Here is a 22,095-nt window from a genome sequence, read left to right on the forward strand (position 1 = left end):
TGTGGGTCTATAAATCATCTTAGCTTATGTCAGCTACTGGGGTTTAAATATGTTACTGAAAATCAGATTAATTGGTTTTCAGATTTGTTCTGCTCTCCAGCATTTTTTGAAGACTACATTTTATACGACTGGAAGCCAAATCAATAAATACATACAAGTATAAATGAATGATAATAATACAAATAATGTCACATTCTGTGAGAAAAAAAACGGAGAACTTTGAAGCCAAATCGAATGAGCAGACTCTCTCAGCGTTCTATTTGGAGCACGCGCTGGCTGACGTAGGTGATCAGTGCGCGCGTCCTACTCCCTCGTGAAAAAGGAGCATGAACGCGCCTCTATCCTCTTCGCTGCTATAGTGAATGCGGGCATCCAGACGCCTGACTGAGTGCGGTGGTTGCTTCCCGATAGCTCGGATGCCAGTGCATTGAGAAGGGTAGGGGTCTCCCGAAACACACACAAGCACACAGGTCCTCGCGTAGCCGAAAGGGAGAGGAGGGAATGGTACACACACACGGACGCTCAGGTGTAAGTGATGCTACTGCAAGTTGAAGTCCTGGAAGTAAAACCGCAGCAGTTTAGGAATAAACGGATAGGAGACGTTTCCCGTTGCAGAGCGCACTCAGTTCATTTGGAATACAGAGACGCAGCGTGGAATTACTGGAGCCCTCTGTTTGTGAACTAAAGTCAACGCATTTTCGACAGCATTGCCCATTTTTATTGGATTTCTATTCCTTTCCTTTCTTTTCTCTTCTTTTTTTTCTGTTGCTGTGTTTGACACGGTTTATTATTCCCCCTATATTCTAATGTCGTGGAGTAAGCTATCTACCCTTTTCAGTTTGTTTTATGTTGTTTTATTTTGATTTTCTCATTCTCTGAAAAAAAGCTTGGGTTCGTCTTTGCGGATTGTGGTGAAAGATACTCAATCTCTCAAACTGAGTCGTGTCATGGATGGCAAATTTAATTTGCATCTACGGAGCAAATCGGGGAATATAGAATAACTGCTGCTGACAGAGACAAGGTAGGTTATTGGTTTTATTTCTATTAATATGCTCACGACCTAATCTAACATTAAATAGTCGTCCGTGCTCTATTTGGAAGCGTAAAAAATGAAAAGCCTTATCCAACTCATCATTTATAATTACCACTCTCCGACTCCATTCAGTTTATGATCCTTGAAGTTGGATATGTTGCAAATGAAAGTGTCATCTGTCACGAAGCAGAGACGGGTGAATCTTAACTGAAGATCTTTCTCTGTGAGAATCATGCGCACTACGTACGTATAGAACATTATCAAGGTGCTGCCCATTCATCCATTGGCTTTTAGACCATTAACTTTGCGCAAAGAAAATATACCCATATATATTAATAATCAAATCACGTTCATGGAGAGTATCAAGCACTGATCGAGTGACACATTTCAACCAGGAAGTCAAAAAAGAAAAGAAAATAGATCAGGTGTCTGATTAAAGTTATAAAACATATGGTGTCTATTTGACACATTTCCTCCAACCGATTTTTTGGCGGCTATATTTCGTTGTCACGTTATGTTCATATCAAAATCGTCATGTTTCACATTTAAAGGCAATATAACGGTCGATCTCAACTGTCACCGTTCGTCTGTTCCGTTATTTGAAGGTGATAAAACTGATTTGGCGCCCGTTGTAGTTCCCTTTCCCGCCTTAACTTAAAATATAATTCTAACAGTGAAATCACGAACCGACACCATTATAACAGTTTTGCCCATGCTGCTGTCTTTCAAATATGATACTCGACTAGGCTTTATGCTTATTAATCAAAGTCGGATTTGTCCGTATAGTCTGGTGTGGCCGTAAGGATGAGCAGTCGCCCATCTGTTGAACGTGTCTTCACAACTGCTATCTCTGTTGTTTCTTCTGCAGTCCTGAACGATAATATATTCTGTGATCCAAAGTATAATAGATAAATAAATAAAATAAAAAAACTCCCCCTAATATTTTTCCATCATTATTATTATTATTTAAAGTAGCCTGGATTTGGCGTGCTTCCAATTAAAGGACGCAAAGTCCGTTTATTCTTGCCCTACGATCTAGATTTAGTTCGTTTTTCAGACAGTAATGGGATAAAAACAAACCATGGCAAGTGTTTTAGGTTTGGCTAATTCATTAGAAATAAAACCGGTCTGCAGGCTGCTATAGGGATAATTTCTTCAAGGTAATGTGTGAGAGAGAGAGGCATTTATGCTTCAGTTATTGATCAGTGCATGCCTATATTTATGCTGCTTGCTGTTGGAATGAGTCTAGCCTGCTGGACTGTTCCTAACCTGTAGCTGTGTGATAACAGGGATTGGATTATGCCTCTCTCATGCACTGTTATGTGAAAATGAACAGCCTGTATGTGCGCAGTAGTGTTTCCTCTAGTCTACTGCATCTGTTGCCTATGAAAAACCAGGGGGGTGATATCACTGACTGCACGCGTTCTGCACAATCCTTTAAGCGAGATTGATGCTCCTTACCATATCCTGCATGTGATGGGGCGTAGAGAAATGTATATAGACCATGAGCCATGCAACAGCTTGGTCTTGCCTGGTTGAGTGGTCCCTGGCCGTCTCATTGTTTCAGAAAAAATAAATAAATAAAAAATCAGCATTGGATCATACGCCAGCTCCGCTTGTTCATGTTTGAAAATATGATATATCAGGTTCAGACAGCGAGATAAAGCGTGATATTTTAATTCTTGCAAACACTGTCAGCTCGCATTCAGTGGCTGGCAAAGCCCTGGTGAGCAACACTGCCTGACACATGTGCTTTAGCCTCTTGTCTGTGCTTCAGAAGGCTTTTGTGTCAGTCGTCCTCCAGCACAGCTGTCTTATCTGTTATCAGCTCTCTGCCCCCTCTCCAGAAATGCGATCATTCAGGAAAGCCAAATCTACTTTTCTATTGTTCATGTTGTTGTGCAATGCTGAAAGTCTGTTTGAGGCACAGATGCTGGAATCAACAGGGTGCCTCTGGCTTTTACCCATCTTCATATGTCAATATTTGTAGTGGACCATTTTGTGTGCAGAGCCCTCTAAAGCTGGCGGGGCCTGTTGTATTAGGCCAGATGAAAATGACCCTAATTGTGTGACTGTTACTAAATTAATTGCCAGTGAAAATCCTGTCATCATTTACTCACCTTCATGTTGTTCCATACACATATGACGTTCTTTCTTCCATGGAACATAAAAGGAGATGTAAGGCATTATGTAAGTGTCAGTTCCCATTCACTTTTACAATGTGATACATGTTTGGAACAATATGAATTGAGTGAGACAAAGATAACAGAATTTAGATTTTTGGGCAAAACGTCCTTTTAAAATAGAAAGAAGTAGGATTTCCCTTGCAACATTAACAAGGAAAAACAAATTATTTAAGATAAAACCTAGCTGTGAGTGCAGTGGTCTTTGATAAAGCCATTTGTAAACACAGTCATAGGCTGATGCTTTTATTGAGTGTGGTGATGAGTGTTGTCCCCAGGTAATCCATTTGGAGCTGTCATCTCCTTTCTCGATCCTCCAGTGACTCCAGGACTTGTAGCAGTGCACTCAGCTCGCTGTCCAGCAGCAATATTTGCTTTTATGTAATGTTTTTTTTTTCTGTTATGTTCAGCCAAGAGAAAAAGCTAAAACCTCACAGATTGTATTGATTCTTTGTCTCTAAGCTTCTGTGCTGTAGTACAGGAGAACCCCTGAGACTTTGAAGCGACACACAGTCTTGATGGCTTTTTTCTCCCTTGCTGTATTCTTATGGTCAAACCCAATCTCTCATTTTGTGTTTGACTCCGAACTCTAAATACCACTTCCTGACATCTCTGTAGTCTGGTATCATATAGGGCTGCTTTGTCATTGCTGTTTGTCAGCTCAATGATTCATTACTTTTTATTTATGTTGTCTTACCTTTTGAGATTTTGTCTGTATTGCTCAAGCATTTGTAGTACTTGAATGCAATAAGTCCAAAGCAAATAGAACAAGTAATGTCTCTTCAGCATTCGTGCAGCTGGTATTGCAATGTACGCTGGTATGCAGTATATTAAAATAGAAGATAGAGCAAAAATATGAACAAAAACACGATTGGAACAAAAATATGATCCAAATATTTTGAAAAGAGACAGCTGCTGTTCAAAACAAATCAGAGGTAATCAGATCTAAGAATGAACAAATCTGTAATTAAGACTCTCACTGTGCCATTAAATATGAAGCTGAGAAATAGTGTTTTCTTTTCAAATCACTAAATGATTTGACAAACTTGATTAGATTTTCTCTACATAATTGCATTTGAATAATGTTGTTGTTCATGCTATCTTTTTTAATATATTTTTTTTACAGTTTGTGAAGGAAATTAATGGCTAAAGGATATAGGGAATTATACATTTTATTTATTATAACAAGCCTGTGATAAATGCTAGTGGTGACATCATGACACAAATGGCAATAGTTCTTCAGACAATGCCTGTGTTGAGTGATGAAAATTGCAGAATGAATTGCATTCTATAGTATACTGTCACAATAGCACTATAATCTCAATGACACTTTGGCATGTCAAGCTGCATCCAAGGAGGTCTATAATACCTGGAGAGAGCTGGTATTTGTTAGAGTTCCCATTTTACTCAATGGTAGTTGCTCGGCTGGAACTGGTCAGGACCCCCTGAAAAAAATAAGTCAACAAAAACTAATTTGTAAAAGATTTGCTTGGCAAAAAAAATGAAAAATTAATATATATATATATATATATATATATATATATATATATATATATATATATATATATATATATTTACACTACAGGACTGAAACTCTTCAACCCGTGCACCCTAAAAGACTCGTGAGTCACGCACTGCACCATTAAAGGCTCACCATTTCCTGTTTTCTGCCACGTGTTTACACAACTAATTATGCCCTTTCCCAACTCTAGTTACGATACTGAAATTCGATCCTGAAATCCCATGCACATAGCAACGGGAGAGTTTATTTATGACAACATGTCAATAAACATCAGTGATTTAGGGCTTGCGGTCTTATTTGCACTGATCTGCACAGAATGGGAAAAAAGAAGAAAAAGGGCCAATTAATATGGATGAGCTTGTTGAGACGGGGAGGCATTTAAAGGGTTTTTGGCTCCCACTTACCAGTGCATGGCTCTCTTTTTTGTGCTTTTCTGCTATTTCTTTGGTTGGTCATTGCTGGTCTCTCACTGTTCGGGACAGTGTGTGCACATCTGTCAACTGCTCCGTGAGATTTTTAACCAGTTTGAAATCTTTGCGGAACTACCCTTCTGAATAAATAAATAAATAAATAAAAATAAAAAAGCTTAACTAGCATGCAGATGTCAATGTGGTTGTATCGTGTTCACTTGGCTTTATAGTTTCTCCCCCCATTTAGCAAGGAAAATAATACAATTAGCGTAAATCATACAGTTTTGCTGTACAATTGCCAGGGGGTTGTCCTTTTTTAAATGCATGGTTAACCTGATCCCACTGCACACATCAAGCCACTTCATCTTGTATTGAGTGACTTTGACTAGTGTCTTTCTGCTTGAAATCTTTTGGTTAGAATCAGAAGTTCCCCAAACACTTATTTAGCTCTAGTGGTGGCATGTAGAGATTAGTGGCAGTTTATTAAAATCAAGCAGAAGTGAATCCTATGTACACGCATGAACATGTCCCTGGAGCCGACCCAATTCATTAAATGCTGATAAACTTTGATAAACAGTGTGTCCTGTTAAGCAGTTCAGAGCAACCACTATCAGTAATTTAATGTAACCTTCTCAGAATGCTGGGTAGCTACTTGCAGCAAATGTATAGAATGTATCTATTCATTGATTTCCCAGTAGAAATCTGAAGTGGTCTATTGAATGTAAAAAGTTAATTTGTATTGCCAACTCTGAGGCAATGTCATCATGCTGCCCTTACAAATTAAAATGTCTTGTGCTAAATTAATAGCATTTAGCTTGCAATAATCATACTGGAACTTGAAGACCCTGCAGCAATTACGCTAATGTATTTGCAGGCTAAAAACTTGTTCTGAACAACACTAGCTAAGTTCACTGGATAGCATCAGAAAGAGGGTGATTATTGTAGTGAAATTGTAATCTGAGTTGGTTGTGATTTAAGGCAATGTCTCATCTGCCTCCCTGCTGTGACAAAGAGTCTTTTTTGCAAAATAACTGTATTTTTGTGTGAAAATTCTGTTGAAGAGATCTACTATTTTGTGAGGGAATACTACAATGCTAATGATCTTTACTGTGTTTTACGCAGCTACTTATACTCACTGTTGCAATGCATACTATATAAGCCTCACATGAACTAGATTAGGACAAACTTTCATTAGGAACATTGCTGCTTTAAGAAGAAGAAAAAATGACTCTCGCTGTTATAGAATTAAAGGCAGTATAGTTGAGTTATTAATGGTGCTTGCTGAGGCTATTTGTGCTATGGACATGAATAACTGCAATGAATGTTACCTCAAATCATGCAGCTTGTTGAGGAGATTTGTGCTATTAATTTTCTAAGCAATTGGATGTACGATTTTTGCCTGGTGGATGATAAAACAAATCTCATAGAATTACATTGAAGAAGAAAATCAAGCCAAATCTAGAGACCAGAATATCATAGAGACTGGAGGGGTGAGCTATTTTGACTTAGGCTAGTACATAACCAACCAGAACACCCTAGCAACCACCAAGCAATGTCCTAGTAAACACATTTCAATATGCTATAAAATCGTCTGAAGTCCTCAGCAATCTTGTAACAACACTCTGGAAACCACCTCCACCATGCTAACATTGTGTCACAGAGATTTTCACAGGCAAGCACTATATTTAATTCTCCATTTATGTCATTGCCTGAATCATTCATGATGGTCATTACAGAGCTGCCATTTCTTTCACAACTTTAAAAGGTTCTTGAAGAGTCTTTGGATGGATGATCTGTAATTGTTCCCCATGATGAGACACTGTTAATTATTATCATGTGTATTAACTTTGTATCTGTCCTTTGTATTTGTTTAGCTTAATTATGTAAACATCACCAACAAGTTAAATTCATCAAGTGTCTCCAAGCAGGGACATACTTTATTTTGTATTATCATTTCCCACACGTTTGGCTTTTGCTCAAAGCTTCATATTCCCTGTCTCAGTATGACGTAGCCACTGAATTCAGACAAGCTATTCAGAGACTGCTACATTGTTGACCAAATCAATGTCCTTTTTTCTTCCCAACCTCCCTTGATTTCCTCTACTGCGACTGTACTGATGATCGGATCATCTAGCAAGGAAAATTAGGCCGATACATCAAGGCAAGGAGAAGCGCTTTAGCGTTGAAGAGGTGCAATCAGTCGACAGCAGATCTATCCCTGTGGCATGGTCACGTAGTGTGCTAGATGTGGATTTGATGGTACAGATCTTGCCTTCAATACAAAGCCAATAGACTGACTGATAGACAAGATGCAGAAAGTGAGGTCTTGAATCTAAATCCCCTTTTGGACCTTTAAAAAAGATAGCCATTGTTCCAAACCCAATTGTCTTTCCTTCTTCCATGGAACACAAAAGGAAATGTTGGCAGAATGTTATCCACAGCCACAATTTGACGTTTATGTCATATTTTTTAACACACAGTTAAAGTGAATGCGAGTATGGGTCTGTAACAACATGAGGATGAATTATAAGTAAATGATGACAGAATTTTCATTTTTGTGTGAACTATCAATTCAACTTAACCTTCAGTTATAGAAAGACTGACTGTATCAGTAAAAGTGAGACAATTTTTGCTGTACACTGTTAGAAGATCCACATCCTTGGAGATTATGAAATGCCATTTGAGCAAAAGTTGAGTGCAGTGACAGATTTCAAGTTGCAACATAACTAGTAACAGCACACAAGAGAGCACTCTGATTAGATGGCAGAATCCAAGGAAGTGTTACAATACAGTATGTGATGTAATCAACCTACCCCCTCTCATCTCCCTCCCATGTGGCGCATACATTAATTGCACGTCCAACATAGTTTATTAATCTGTCTGCTTATTAATGAGTGCATAGACCACTGAAGCTTTACGGTACTATTGTTTCTGAAGGAACGCCTCGGAGACCCATAGAGCATGTCATATTGAGGATCTGGGAATGGAATTATACATGGCTGTTTTTATTATTTTGGTAAAGGTGGTATTTTGGTATTATTTTTATTATTTTTGTATTGTTTTGGCAAGATGTGCATAATTAATGCATCTCTCAGTTTTTTTCATATAATATTTTTACAGGGGCTTAGTTCTTAAGCCCCGTTCACACCGCCAGCAACATCGCGCAAGACAGTGACACCATCCCATTCATTTTCAATGAGAGCACAGATGACAAGACAAGACAAGATGAGAAAATGTCAGCTCTATGCAAATGATGAGTGTCATTCACGAGCGTCTACCAATGAGAGTAAAGACATTATAGCTCACGTCATTCATCTCCAGGCAAGGTGAGTGTGAGATACTGGAGTTGACTCGAGTGCAGGCAAGACGCAGAAGTTAAAAGTTTCTGTGAGTGATTTCACTGTTCTATATAATTTGTCTGTAACCACATACATAGATATGGCCTAACAAAATGATGCATGGAAAATCGTGTCGGCATTCTGAGTGAGTTTGATTCATATATTGAAATTAAGTTTGTCTTGTTTAATAATATGATGCATTAAACACTGCTTCAGGTTATATAAACACTCTCACCTGCAGAATGTGCATTTTTAGAGACAAAAGAACTGATTCCTTGTCAAATTAGTATGATACAGTATCTTAGTTTTATTGGCATTATCATCTGTAAACAGCATTTCAAAAGCTACTTTGGCCAGTTGTGCAGTCCACCAATAACGTTAAAGTTAGGTAGGAACAGCCACCAGCAACACAGATCGCAAAGTCTAGCGACATGCCGCCCACAGTGTGAACGGGGCTTCAGAGCATTACCTATGGTGCTTTCACCTACAACCCTCTACAGACATGTTAGAGAAAGAATCACCATTGCCTAGTAAATTTTTGTTTTTACCCGCCAGATATTTGACAATACGTAAGCATAATGCAACTGAAAAATACAAAAGATACAAAGAAAACCGAGAAGGGGCCATCATCATATATTATATGCAAATAAAAAAATTTCACATTCAATTCTAATGTCATGAAATTGCATTTATAATAATGATACAAGATGTTGTCACAGTTTAAAAATGTCATACACATTTTTAACAAAAAAACAATAAGGTTGGAACTTAATGAAAATATAATTAATAATTATATTCTAAAAATAATAATTTAAGTGCTACTATAAATATATATATATATATATATATATATATATATATATATATATATATATATATATATATATATATATTAGGGCTGTCGATTTAACGCGTTAATAACGTGGGATTAATTTTACAAAAAATAACGCGTTCAAAAAATTTCCTGACAAATGCAAATTTGTAGTACCACCTGTTTACACCAGAGGGCACTAAGTGAAATTTCAGCTGTGTGAGCAACACACAGTTTATTACAGTGAACAAAATATTAACAACCTTTCAGCGGACACACAACACAAATGTGCGTTACGTTCTTGCGTTCAAAACTTGAAGGAGCGCAAATGCAAACTAAGGCATCTCAATATGTGTTTAAAGATTGAGCATTAAACTATATTTAACTTGACACAGTGACCTAAACATTTTATTTTTATGATGCAACACACCCGAGACGCGACACAAGCATGTCAGACGCAGGTCGTACGGTGGGGTGACCATCGGGACAGTCCCGAAATTGGAAGCTTTGTCCCGCATCAAGTATATATATATAATGTTTTAATATTTAAAAATAACTATGTATAATTATTTCATCATTATATATTGAATTATTGTTATATGAGGGGCTTTCTCAGCAAATATTTGTATATGCGATTAATCGTGATTAATTAATCGGGATACCATGTAATTAATTCTATAAAAAAAATTTATCGATTGACAGCCCTGATATATATATACTGTATATAAATACTTTGCAAAATAAATAAATAAAATAAACCTTGCAGGTATATGCGGTATATGCCCTATTTTTTTTAATTCTTTCACATTTTCAGTGGTTTATGAAGTTGAAATATTTCACAATGGATGATTGTGCCTTTAAAATATTTATGTATTTACACATTTATTACACTTACTACATTAGTACATTTTTTAACATGTTTGTTTTAAGCACTTCTGCGTTTTGCAGAAAAGTTTACATTGATATGTATATCAAGTGCTAAATTGGTACTGTCTCTTTAACAGATCAGCTCCGCTGAGTAATCCCAGATTGCAGTCTGGATGATGAGGCAGGGCAACACTGAATAGATCCGACACAAGGGGCAGTTCAAATTAAAACAGTGGAATGAATTAGGAGGAGGGTTAACATAAGGATGTTGTTGTTGCACGAGGTGAGAGGAACTGGTCAATGTAAAGTTTATTAATATATTTTTTAAAAAACAATAATGCGATGTTTTACAATTGCTGTTGGTAATGATGGAACTTTCAACCATAGTTGGCTAATCATAGTTTTGGGAATTGCACCCCAGATAGGCTATAAAAAAATAAATAAAATAAATAGCTTTTTTTGCTGTGGTGTTGTTCACCCTTAAATGCATGTTTTGCCAACACCTTTTGTTGTCGTGTCTTCATTCCACAACAAGTAAAATTCATAAATGTGAATATAAATTAAGCAAAAACTAATAATACAACACAGAATGTCCAAAACAGCATGTGGGTAACATTAAGCATCACTGCTCATAAAATCGACACATATGAATAACTATGATAGCGTTCTGGTGAATAAATTGGGCACAAAACAAGAAAAGAAAGCACTAATAATCTCATCACTGTCATGACTGCTATGTTGCTCGGAACTGCACACAAGACTTTAACCTACTGTTTAACTTGTGTATATGGTACTGTGACAATAAGGTGATTTGATTTGAATAAAGAAAAAATCTAAACGTAAATAATAAAAAATTGTTTAGATATTTCACAGAAAAAAATGGCAGAATCATTAATGCATCAACATATTTATTATTTAGAAACAAAAGCTACATGTTTAGGAAGGAGATGCGAGCGAAGCCTGTTGGCACCTGCCGCAGAAATCATTCTAGGCTGGGACAGACTCATTCATCCACCTTTGGAATGAATTTTACTGAGGTAAATTTGACCATTTGGTCAGCTATGGCACACATAATTGAATTGTTATATGTGTGAATCTTCTTAATGTTTTGGTTTTAAAATTTAAATCATTTGTAAATTCAGTATAGTGTGTAATTAACATGAAATTCAAAAAATCACTTTAACTATAACGCGATGACTGAATGACATGAAGAGATGGCTAGAGGTGTCGTTCAGATATAGTTTTTATGACTTTGTGTTGTCTCTGGGAGTTTAATGAGCACAGAGGCACATCCGTACGTCAACAGAGTGAAGGTAGGATCTTGAGGATTTGTGAATGAATTAATCTTGTTTTAAAATCTCCCCCTCTGCTTCAGGATTTTATGACATCCCATGAATACTTTAAAATAGTAATGATAAATTTGGGCAACTGTGCAACCTGTAAATTCTATATACTACTTTGATTTAAACACCATAGATATCTATCTAGGAACCGCTAGACCAGAAATTTCGAGACAAAATTTTAAAGATGGATGCACGCTAGTTTCTGTGGATAAGGTGAATATTAAAGGAATAGTTTACCCGAAAAATTATAATTCTCTGATCATTTACTCTCCTTTATGCATCTCAAACTCATATAACTTCTGTTCTTCTGAGGAACACAAAGAAGGATATTTTAACGGAGATATGAGATGTTTCTGTCCATACAATGCAAGTCAATGGGGTCCAACACTTTCAAGCCCCCAAAATGATGTAAATGTTGTATAAAGGTAATCCATACTACTAAAGTAGCTTAAAACATGTCTTCTGAAGTGATGCAATCAGTTTTGGGCGAGAAACAGACTGATGTTAGTAAATTTCACTATAAATCTTGACATCTGCAAATGACTGCAAATGCATCAAAAGGAGTTACAAAATGAGTTACATTTTTGTCTATTTCTCAGCTAAAACCAATAGTTTCGGTTCAGAAGACATGGATTAAACCACTAGACTTGTCTGGATTACCTTAAATGCTGCCTCTATTTCCTTATTTTGGAGCTAGAAATGGTTGGACCCCATTGACTTACATTGTATGGATATAAACACATCATATATCCATCAAAAATGTGTACATAGGGGGCCTTGGCAGCTCAGCAAGTAAAGACGCTGACTACCACACCTGGAGTTGCATGTTTGAATCCAGGGCGTGCTGAGTGACTTCAGTCAGTCTTCCTAAGCAACAAATTGGCCTGGTTGCTAGGGTGGGTAGAGTCACGTTGGATTAACCTCCTCATGGTTGCTATAATGTGGTTCTTGCTCTCGTTGAGGCATGGATGCTGCAGAGAATGGCATGGGCCTCCACACCCTCTAGGTCTCCACGGTAACACGCTCAACAAGCCACGTGATAAAATGCACAGATTTACGGTCTCAGATGTGGAGGCAGCTTGATTGAGGCAAGTCACTACGCCACCACGAGGACTTAGAGAGCATTGGGAAATGGGCGTGCCAAATTGGGGAGAATAGGGGAGAAAATAAAAAAAAAACATTAAATAAATAATAAAATAATTGGTGCAAATGCATTTGTGTTCCACAGAATAAAGTCATATGAGTTTGAGATGGTATAGGGGAGAGTTAATAAAGAGTAAACTATTATTTTAAAGCACCAAGTTGTTGCAATTATCAGCTGTGGAGGAAGATTTAAAAAGTAAAAAGAAACTGCTGATGGAATATTTGTGTCTTTAATCATATTGCTGTTTTTTAAAAGAAATAAGCTACTCGAGTTACCCCAAGTAAGAAAACCCCTTACTTGTGGTAAAATCACTGTAATGCACAGTCTAATTGCTTTTAAAAATTGCAGCAACAGCAGTAAGATTAAATCGTTGTTGTAAAATAATGCCTAATAGTATACTATACAGAATAGTAATTTATTCTTTTATGCATGTGAAATGTATTTCTGTCAATTTAAATCAAATGTTGGCCACATCATCCTGTTTTTGCCTGTTGCCTTAGTCCAGCAGTGGTGCTCTTATGACATCAATTTGTGAATATATAGGCTAATTGTGGTGTTGAAATAATTAGTTATATATATATATATATATATATATATATATATATATATATATATATATATATATATATATATATATATTATTCAAATTAAAATACAAAGTGTAGGAAACTGAAAGGAAGAAAAGTGACAAAGTGAGGATTGTGGGCCAAGGAAAAAAAGGGGGTGTTGTGTCTTCATCATGCCCAGAGATGAAGATGATCATCATTATAGAGTTGGACTACATATGTTATGGCATATCTAGATCTAGATATCTAGATTTTTGGAAATGAGTGCTGATCTACATATTTACATGCAATCCATATATACATTTTTGTTGGTGTTGTGGGCATGAATCTGCAATACAGTTAAAACCTCCTCCCCTACACAGGTCTAAAAACTAAAGTATAAACATTTGTAGGCTTTGCACTGTCATCGGAAGCCTGACGCAGTAAGCCTTTTTTTCATCTAGCTATACTCTGATTGTGTAATGGCTTTTGGATGTTTCTGACTCAAAGGCTTCTCAGGGGAGGTGGATGTTCAATGAACAACGAGTCAGATAAGGATTTGTGTTTTTCTTTCAATTCCATTCCAAAGTGCAAGAGTACATTTGTGGATTAATTCACAGTGTATTCGTGCAACGGTCATCCATGCGCTGTGATCCCAAAAGAAACATTTGATTTATAAGCTTCTCTACCTTTGTCTCATTCAATACTCTCTTACTCTCTTTCCTTTCCTCCACCATCATCTCTCTTTTCAGATGAATGGAAGGTAAAATAAGTAAATTCTGTGCACTTAAAATGTTGTAACCTCTGAGCAAATTATATATTCAAGACCCACTGACTTTCCACTCTGATCTATGATTATTTTTCTGGATATTCAGGAACATTAAAATATGCTGTAACTGCAACCTTATTGCTGTTCTTTGATTCAAACATTAAAAGAAAATGTGTCTGGATTGAGAAAAGTAATTGACGTGTGGAAAATGCAGAAGTGTTAGCTTTCATAATTTTTCTTTTTTTTTTTTTTAGGTGCTAACTTGGATATTCCCATTTAAAATAAACAGTTCATGTTCAAGTCGTTCCAAACAGAGTGACTTTCTTTCTTCTGTAGATCACAAAATTACATTTATTTAGAAGTTTTTAATGTCTTTGGCCACTCTTTTCATGTACGAATGTGAATACAGCATAAAAGCACTATACAAGTATCATACAAGTGGTCCAAATGACTTTTGCTGTAGTCTTTTAAATTCATACAGTAGGGTTGTGTGGGGAACATACTGTATTTTAAATCACTATTTACTGATATTTGTTATCCGACAGTTCAAATGATAAGATATTCAGTTAATTATGACCTGAATTTTGGTGTGCGCATCACGCATAGCTATTGTATGCTTCAGAAAACGTATTTAGGAATATAGCACACAATTCATTTTGAGCACCATAATGATATATTTTTGGTGCTTTTTTTATTTATTTTTATTTGTGATTTTGGAACTTGACAGTCCCAGTCCTTATTTACCTCTATTATAAAGAAAATAACCAGGATATGTTGTGTTCCATGGAAGAAAGCAAATCATACAGGTTTTGAATGACAAGAAAGAATGGCACATATTATATTGACTTTTTAGGTAATCTGTCCCTTTAAATACCTCATGAAGTTAAAATTGAAGCTTTGATGCTTTCAGTCTATATCTATTTAAGGTAATATAAATGCTAGTTTACCTCTAAATGAAAATATTAGTTTTCAGAAGATATATGCATTTAAAATTGTCAGTGTAGTTTTCAGAAGATATATGCATTTAAAATTATCAGTGTCTATTCTGGCAAACCATCATAGCTAAATGAATCACAGCTTACTGCATTAACTTTGTCCAATCAAATGCTTTCTAGAATGAGAACGTCCCCTCCCCCTACATCTGATCAGTGTGTCTGGATGTATTCTAACTGGCATTGATCATGACTTTGAAGAGTACTTTGAAAGGACCAAAATCCATGCTGTAGGATTGTTCCAAACAGATTTTCCAACAAGAAGTGTTTAAAAAGTGAGTTGTAAATTACTGTTGTCACCTTTTACAGTGGAGGGTAAAAGTCTTTGAAGGGAATTGAAGGGAATATGGCATAGGAATAATCACTTTTGAATGTAATGTGAACGTGGGAGTTGGATGATAGGAAACTTGCTTGAGTTTATTCATATGTTCAATGCAGCCATTTTTTTTATAAGGTATCTTGGGATGTACAGCACAAATAAGTGTTCTTTATTCTTTACTTATGTAACAGGAGCCAGCTGGCACTGTACGTGATAGCATTGCAGTGTGTAAACCTCACTCTCCTGGCCTTAAGAGACGCATCAGTGACTGAGGCTAGAGGCCATGGCTTATAGCCTCCTTGTTAGCGTGTCAGCCTCCCATACAGGGGATTTTCAGTTCAAATAATGCTTGAGGTGGTTAGAGTAGGACCGGTGATATTTAGTGTATTGTGATTCAAAAATGTATTGTGATGTTTTACTCGCTTGTTTTTCATTCACTGCATTGATGTGCACAGCGGCTCGAGCCTCATTGTAAGAATATAATGCAAATCGTGATGTGATACGTTTGTTTCTGAGCTATTTATGTGTGCATGGCTTTGCCTGGGTAAGCGACGTAGCCTATTGGCTATTTAAAAAAAATCATGAGCTGTTCAACAAGTCCCGCCCCAACTTCATGTTTCAGTAGATAATACATCAGCAGGCCAAAGAAAACTGTGCTCTTCAAGGCACTTCAGGGGGACTTTAAGGAGTAAAATGACTTGACACATAAAGAGAGGACTGTCTCTCTAGCACTGTTGTCTCTTCTCAAGCTATTCTGTTGCTTGACTAATTATGGCCTGCAGCATTTGGCCAATCCACAAATAATTTACTGAAAGCTCTTAAGCATGGCATCTTACATACAAGCACTATCTACCTACCCTGTCTTCTGTCAATGATCGATAGGCTTCTTGGCACATTCACAGGGGTAGAATTTTAAGAATGCATATATAAATAAAAAGTATTACTCCCAGGGAAAAGAGAAGAGTCCTCTCGTACTGTTATGAACGAGCAGCGAAGGCAGACAAGGAGATGCAGATCCAGTTGCAGTTCAACTTTATTACATAAACAAACAGGCAAAACACAAAGGAAAACCCTCAATGGGGAAATAAACATTACATAGAAAACACGGGCAGGGAACACACACCAGGCTAACAACATTCAACGAACGACAAGGAGTGAACAAAAAGCAGGGCTTAAATACACAGTGAGTGATGACAGAATGAGACACAGGTGAAAACAATGAACAAAATGGCAGTGATGATGGCAGGTGGATTCTGGGAAGTGTAGTTCTAAACAATGACAAGTGAGACAGTGGAGCTAAACAAGGGACAAAACTATGGAATGCAAAGGTGACAAAACTGGCAGACAGAGGGCAACAGTGAAACAAGACAAGGAATTCCTAACATAGCCCCCCTCAAGGATCGGATTCCAGACGATCAACATAAAACAAAAAATGTCCATTGACTGGGGGGGGCTTGTGGTGGGCAGACAGACCAAGGGGGGCAACGACGGGCAGACAGGCAGTCCAGGGGGCAACGAAGGGTAGATAGGAAGTCCAAGGGGGCACAGATGGCAAGGACAGGTTCAGGTGGTCTGGGAGCTGGCCACCGGGCAAGGACCGGGTCAGGAGGCCTGGGGGGAGGCCACAGGACGGGAACAGGGTCAGGAGGCCTGGGAGGAGGCCACAGGACAGGGACTGGGTCAGGAGGAGGCCACAGGACAGGGACTGGGTCAGGAGGAGGCCACAGGACAGGGACTGGGTCAGGAGGCCACAGGGCAGGGACTGGGTCAGGAGGCCTGGGAAGAGGCCACAGGGCAGGGACTGGGTCAGGAGGCCAGGGAAGAGGCCACAGGACAGGGACTGGGTCAGGGGGCCTGGGAGGAGGCCATAGGACAGGGACCGGGTCAGGAAACCTGGGAGGAGGCCACAGGACAGGGACCGGGTCAGGAGGCCTGGGAGGAGGCCACAGGACAGGGACCGGGTCAGAAGGTCTGGGAGGAGGCCACAGCTCAGGGACTGGGTCAGGACCCCTGGGAGGAGGCCCTAAAGGCGGTGACCTGGAAGGCTGTGGCGGCGGAGCCATAGGAGGCTCTGGAGGCGGAGCCGCAGGAGGCTCGGGAGGCGGAGCCGCAGGAGGCTCGGGAGGCGGAGCCGCAGGAGGCTCGGGAGGCTTTGAGGGCGGAGCCGTAGGAGGCGGCGCCGAGGGAGGCTCAGCTGAGGGAGGCTCTGGAGGCGGAGCTGAGGGAGGCTCTGGAGGCTCAGAGGCCTCAGGGGGTGGAGCCGTGGGGGGCTCAGGAGGCAGAGCCGAGGGAGGAGGAACCATGGAAAGCTCGGGAGGCTCAGGGGGCGGAGCCGCAGGAGGCTCGGGAGGCGGAGCCGTAGGAGGCTCGGGAGGCTCAGCTGAGGGAGGCTCTGGAGGCGGAGCTGAGGGAGGCTCTGGAGGCTCAGAGGCCTCAGGGGGCGGAGCCGTGGGAGGCTCAGGAGGCAGAGCCGAGGGAGGAGGAACCATGGAAAGCTAAGGAGGCTCAGGGGGCGGAGCCGTGGGAGGCTCAGGGGGCAGAGCAGAGGGAGGCTCGAGAGGCGGAGCCCTGGGAATCTCGGGAGGAGGAGCCCTGGCAGACTCGAGAGACTTGAGAGATGGAGCCCTGGGAGGCGGAGCCCTAGGAGGCTTGGGAGGAGGAGCCCTGGGTGGCTCGGGAGACTTGAGAGGCGGAGCCCTGGAAGGCTCAAGAGACTTGAGGGGTGGAGCCCTGGGAGGCTCAAGAGACTTGAGGGGTGGAGCCCTGGGAGGCTCAAGAGACTTGAGGGGTGGAGCCCTGGGAGGCTCAAGAGGCTTGAGAGGAGGAGCACTGGGAGGTTCGAGAGGAGCCCTGGGAGGCTCGGGAGACTTGAGAGGCGGAGCCCTGGGAGGCTCGGGAGACTTGAGAGGCGGAGCCCTGGAAGGCTCAAGAGGAGTCCTGGAAGACTCGAGAGGCGGAGCCCTGGGAGGCTTGAGAGGCGGAGCCCTGGGAGGCTCGAGAGGCGGAGCCCTGGGAGGCTCGAGAGGCGGAGCCCTGGAAGCTCGGGAGGCGGAGCTCTGGAAAGCTCGGGAGGCGGAGCTCTGGAAAGCTCGGGAGGCTCGGAAGGCGGAGCTCTGGAAAGCTCGGGAGGCGGAGCTCTGGAAAGCTCGGGAGGCTCGGAAGGCGGAGCTCTGGAAAGCTCAGGAAGCTCGGAAGGCGGAGCTCTGGAAAGCTCGGGAGGCGGAGCTCTGGAAAGCTCGGGAGGCGGAGCTCTGGAAAGCTCGGGAGGCGGAGCTCTGGAAAGCTCGGGAGGCTCGGAAGGCGGAGCTCTGGAAAGCTCAGGAAGCTCGGAAGGCGGAGCTCTGGAAAGCTCGGGAGGCGGAGCTCTGGAAAGCTCGGGAGGCGGAGCTCTGGAAAGCTCGGGAGGCGGAGCTCTGGAAAGCTCGGGAAGCTCGGAAGGTGGAGCTCTGGGAAGCTCGGAAGGCAGAGCTCTGGGAAGCTCGGGAGGCTTGAGGGGCGCAGGCTCTAGGACGGGCATGACCATTGGCGCTGGCTTTTGGTCAGTCCTGGCTATTTGCGCTGGCCCGGGAACGGTTGAGGCTACAGGCGCTGGCTCAGGGACGGTCGAGGCTACAGGCGCTGGCTCAGGGACGGTCGAGGCTACAGGCGCTGGCTCAGGGACGGTCGAGGCTACAGGCGCTGGCTCACTGACTGTGGTATGCGCTGGCTTAGGTTCGCTGACCGTGGCTGACGAAGGCTCTGGCTCGCAGACCGGGGCAAGCGAGGGCTCTGGCTCGCTGGCCGTGGCAGGCGTGGGCTCTGGCTCGCTGGCCGTGGCAGGCGTGGGCTCTGGCTCGCTGGCCGTGGCAGGCGGAGACTGGGGAGCAGAAGCCTTTTCTCTTCTCCTCCTCCGCCGGGCAGACGAAGTGGACCATGCAGGCTCACTGACCAAGGCAGGCGTGAAGGTACGAACCACGGGCGAGTGGAGGGTTATTACTGTGGGAGGAGTGGCAGAGTTCTCCTCGATGGCGCCCACAGTTAACGGCGAACCGCAGGCCAGCAGAGTCTCCTCCATGAACGCGTGGAGCGTCCAGCCGCGCGTTGCCTGTGGCAACCACTCCTTAAGTGCGGGGTGCAGATTGCGCCTGAAGAAGACCACCAGAGAGGAGTCCGGGAAATCCGAGATACCCGCCAGCTTAAGGAAGTCGTGGATGTGGTCCTCTATAGGGCGGTCCTCTTGCTTCAAGCAGAGCAGGTGGAAGTTTGCTCGTTGAACCGCTGGATCCATAGTGTGGTCGTTCGTTCTGTTATGAACGAGCAGCGAAGGCAGACGAGGAGATGCAGATCCAGTTGCAGTTCAACTTTATTACATAAACAAACAGGCAAAACACAAAGGAAAACCCTCAATGGGGAAATAAACATTACATAGAAAACACGGGCAGGGAACACACACCAGGCTAACAACATTCAACGAACGACAAGGAGTGAACAAAAAGCAGGGCTTAAATACACAGTGAGTGATGACAGAATGAGACACAGGTGAAAACAATGAACAAAATGGCAGTGATGATGGCAGGTGGATTCTGGGAAGTGTAGTTCTAAACAATGACAAGTGAGACAGTGGAGCTAAACAAGGAACAAAACTATGGAATGCAAAGGTGACAAAACTGGCAGACAGAGGGCAACAGTGAAACAAGACAAGGAATTCCTAACACGTACATAGTTCCTTTGCATTATGCCATTGTTGCTGTATTACATATTCTTCTGCCCAGACAGGCTCCCCTGTGAACAAGCAACAGTTTATGTAATGAAAAAGATCCTTGGCACTAAGAATACAGGATTAGCCAGGATAGGGACAAGCAAATTGGCTTAATAATATCTGGTGGCTGGGAATGGCCACTCCTCTTTAGAATAAAGGCAGTTGATTTTAATGTGATAAATGATATACACTTGTGGCCAAATTTTTTGAATAATGTACAGATTTTACTGTTTCAGAAGGAAATTCGTACTTTAATTAACCAAAGTGGCATTCAACTGCTCACAAATGATAGTCAGGACATTACTGATGTAAAAAAACAGCACCATATTGTGTCAATTGTGATTTCATCACAAAGTAATTTTTTATCAAATCTTGATAGGGCCCATTTCCAGAAGCCATCACTCCAACACCTTATCGTTGAGTATTCATGCTAAATTGCTAATTTTGTACAAAAAAAAAACACTTGCCATAAACACAGTTGAAAGCTAATTGGTTTGTTAAATAAAGCTTAACATTGTCTTTGTGTTTGTTTTTGAGTTGCCACAATATGCAATCAACTGACATGTCTTAAGATCTATATTAGGTCAAAAATGGCAAAAAAGAAACAGCTTTATTTAGAAACTCATCAGTCTATCATTGTTTTGAGGAATGAAGGCTATACAATGCTTGAAATGGCCAAAAAACTGAAGATTTCTTCAAAGACATAGGACAACTGGCTAGATGTACAACTAAACAAGAGGATAAGAATATCCTATTTGAGAAATAGACACCTCACATGTCCTCAGCTGACAGCTTCATTGAATTCTACCCGCTCAACACCAGTTCCACATCTCCAGTCACTCACTCGACGTTGTGTCTATGAGTTGACACTAGGGGTCACGCTTGGGAGCCTAGACATCTCTGATCTTTGAGAAAAGGCCAATGGGAATTGGCATGTGGGATTTGCATTTCAGATTTCTTCTTCGGAGCCAAGCAGACACATTCACTGAGCTGGATCTACAGCGCATTGCAGCGGTTCTCCCCCTCACTCACTACTGTTGTGTCGAGCAACACCCCTGGGTGCTTCGGCAGTACAGTAGGGCCCTTCCTTATGTATATATATATATATATATATATATATATATATATATATATATATCACTAAAAGAGTTTATATTTCTCAAAAGAGTGGCACAAACGATGTATATATATATATATATATATATATATAAATCACTAAAAGAGTTTATATTTCTCTAAAAGAGTGGCACAAACGAAAGCGTCTTTTTCAAGATGCCCTTTCATTTTTGTGTAATTCCTGGTTCCGGTCGATTTCTCTCTGCTTCTGATCTCCATGATCGCTGCCTTACGTGCCTGGGTGCTACCCATGTGGAGTCAGCGTTCGTGGATGGTTCATGCCCTCATTGGGAGGACATGGCTACGTTGCTTTTGCGGCTTGCCTTCATAAGAGCGGCTCCCCGACTCGGCCCTTCTACCTACGGGTATGAGGCGGGGTCGGTTATCACTCGGGGCGACATGGGGTCATCAATGGGACACTCTACCATTCCCCGTCATGCTCGTATGCTCCGACTGAGCTCTGGATCGAGGTTGCCGGTCCGTCTTACGCTGGACCCGCAATCTCATTTGGGGCTCGTGACAAAGATAAGTTATCAATTGTGCCATCGGAGAGCGGGCTCGTCATGTCTGACGCTGAGGATTCGGCTGGACTCCCACCCTCTGGTGCTGTAGCTCAGTCACAGGCTGATGCGTAGCTTGCGGCCATGCTTGCCCGGGCAGCTGTGAGTGTCGGGCTGGAGTTGAACCCTCCACACCCCCGAACCCTCGCAGCTCGATGATTGGTTCCTGGAGCCAGAGCGCCACTCACAGCCGCGCTCCGCCCCAGTTCCTTTCTTCATGGAGGTGCATGAAGAGCTCACGCGTTCGTTGCAGGCACCTTTATTTGCCCGCACACGGTCCGTGAGCTCCTCCACTCTCACTATCCTCGATGGCGGGGTGGCAAGGGGCTACATGTCGATTCCCCAATTGGACCAAGCAGTTGCGGTGCACCTGTGCCCGCAAAGCGCTGCCACCGAGGCTCCCGT

The 22,095-nt window shown here is 41.5% G+C and overlaps 1 protein-coding gene across 1 annotated transcript in view; it reads left to right on the forward strand.

The window, feature by feature from the left end:
- Positions 1-406: 406 nt before the first annotated feature.
- Positions 407-22,095, forward strand: part of LOC127650590 (adhesion G protein-coupled receptor B2-like) — a 461,335-nt gene continuing 439,646 nt past the window's right edge. The window contains 1 exon segment of the mRNA XM_052136090.1: positions 407-1,021. The gene's annotated coding sequence lies outside the window, so the exon portion shown is untranslated.

The sequence above is a fragment of the Xyrauchen texanus genome, chromosome 10 (assembly GCF_025860055.1).
Source record: "Xyrauchen texanus isolate HMW12.3.18 chromosome 10, RBS_HiC_50CHRs, whole genome shotgun sequence".
Taxonomy (NCBI): Eukaryota; Metazoa; Chordata; class Actinopteri; order Cypriniformes; family Catostomidae; genus Xyrauchen; species Xyrauchen texanus.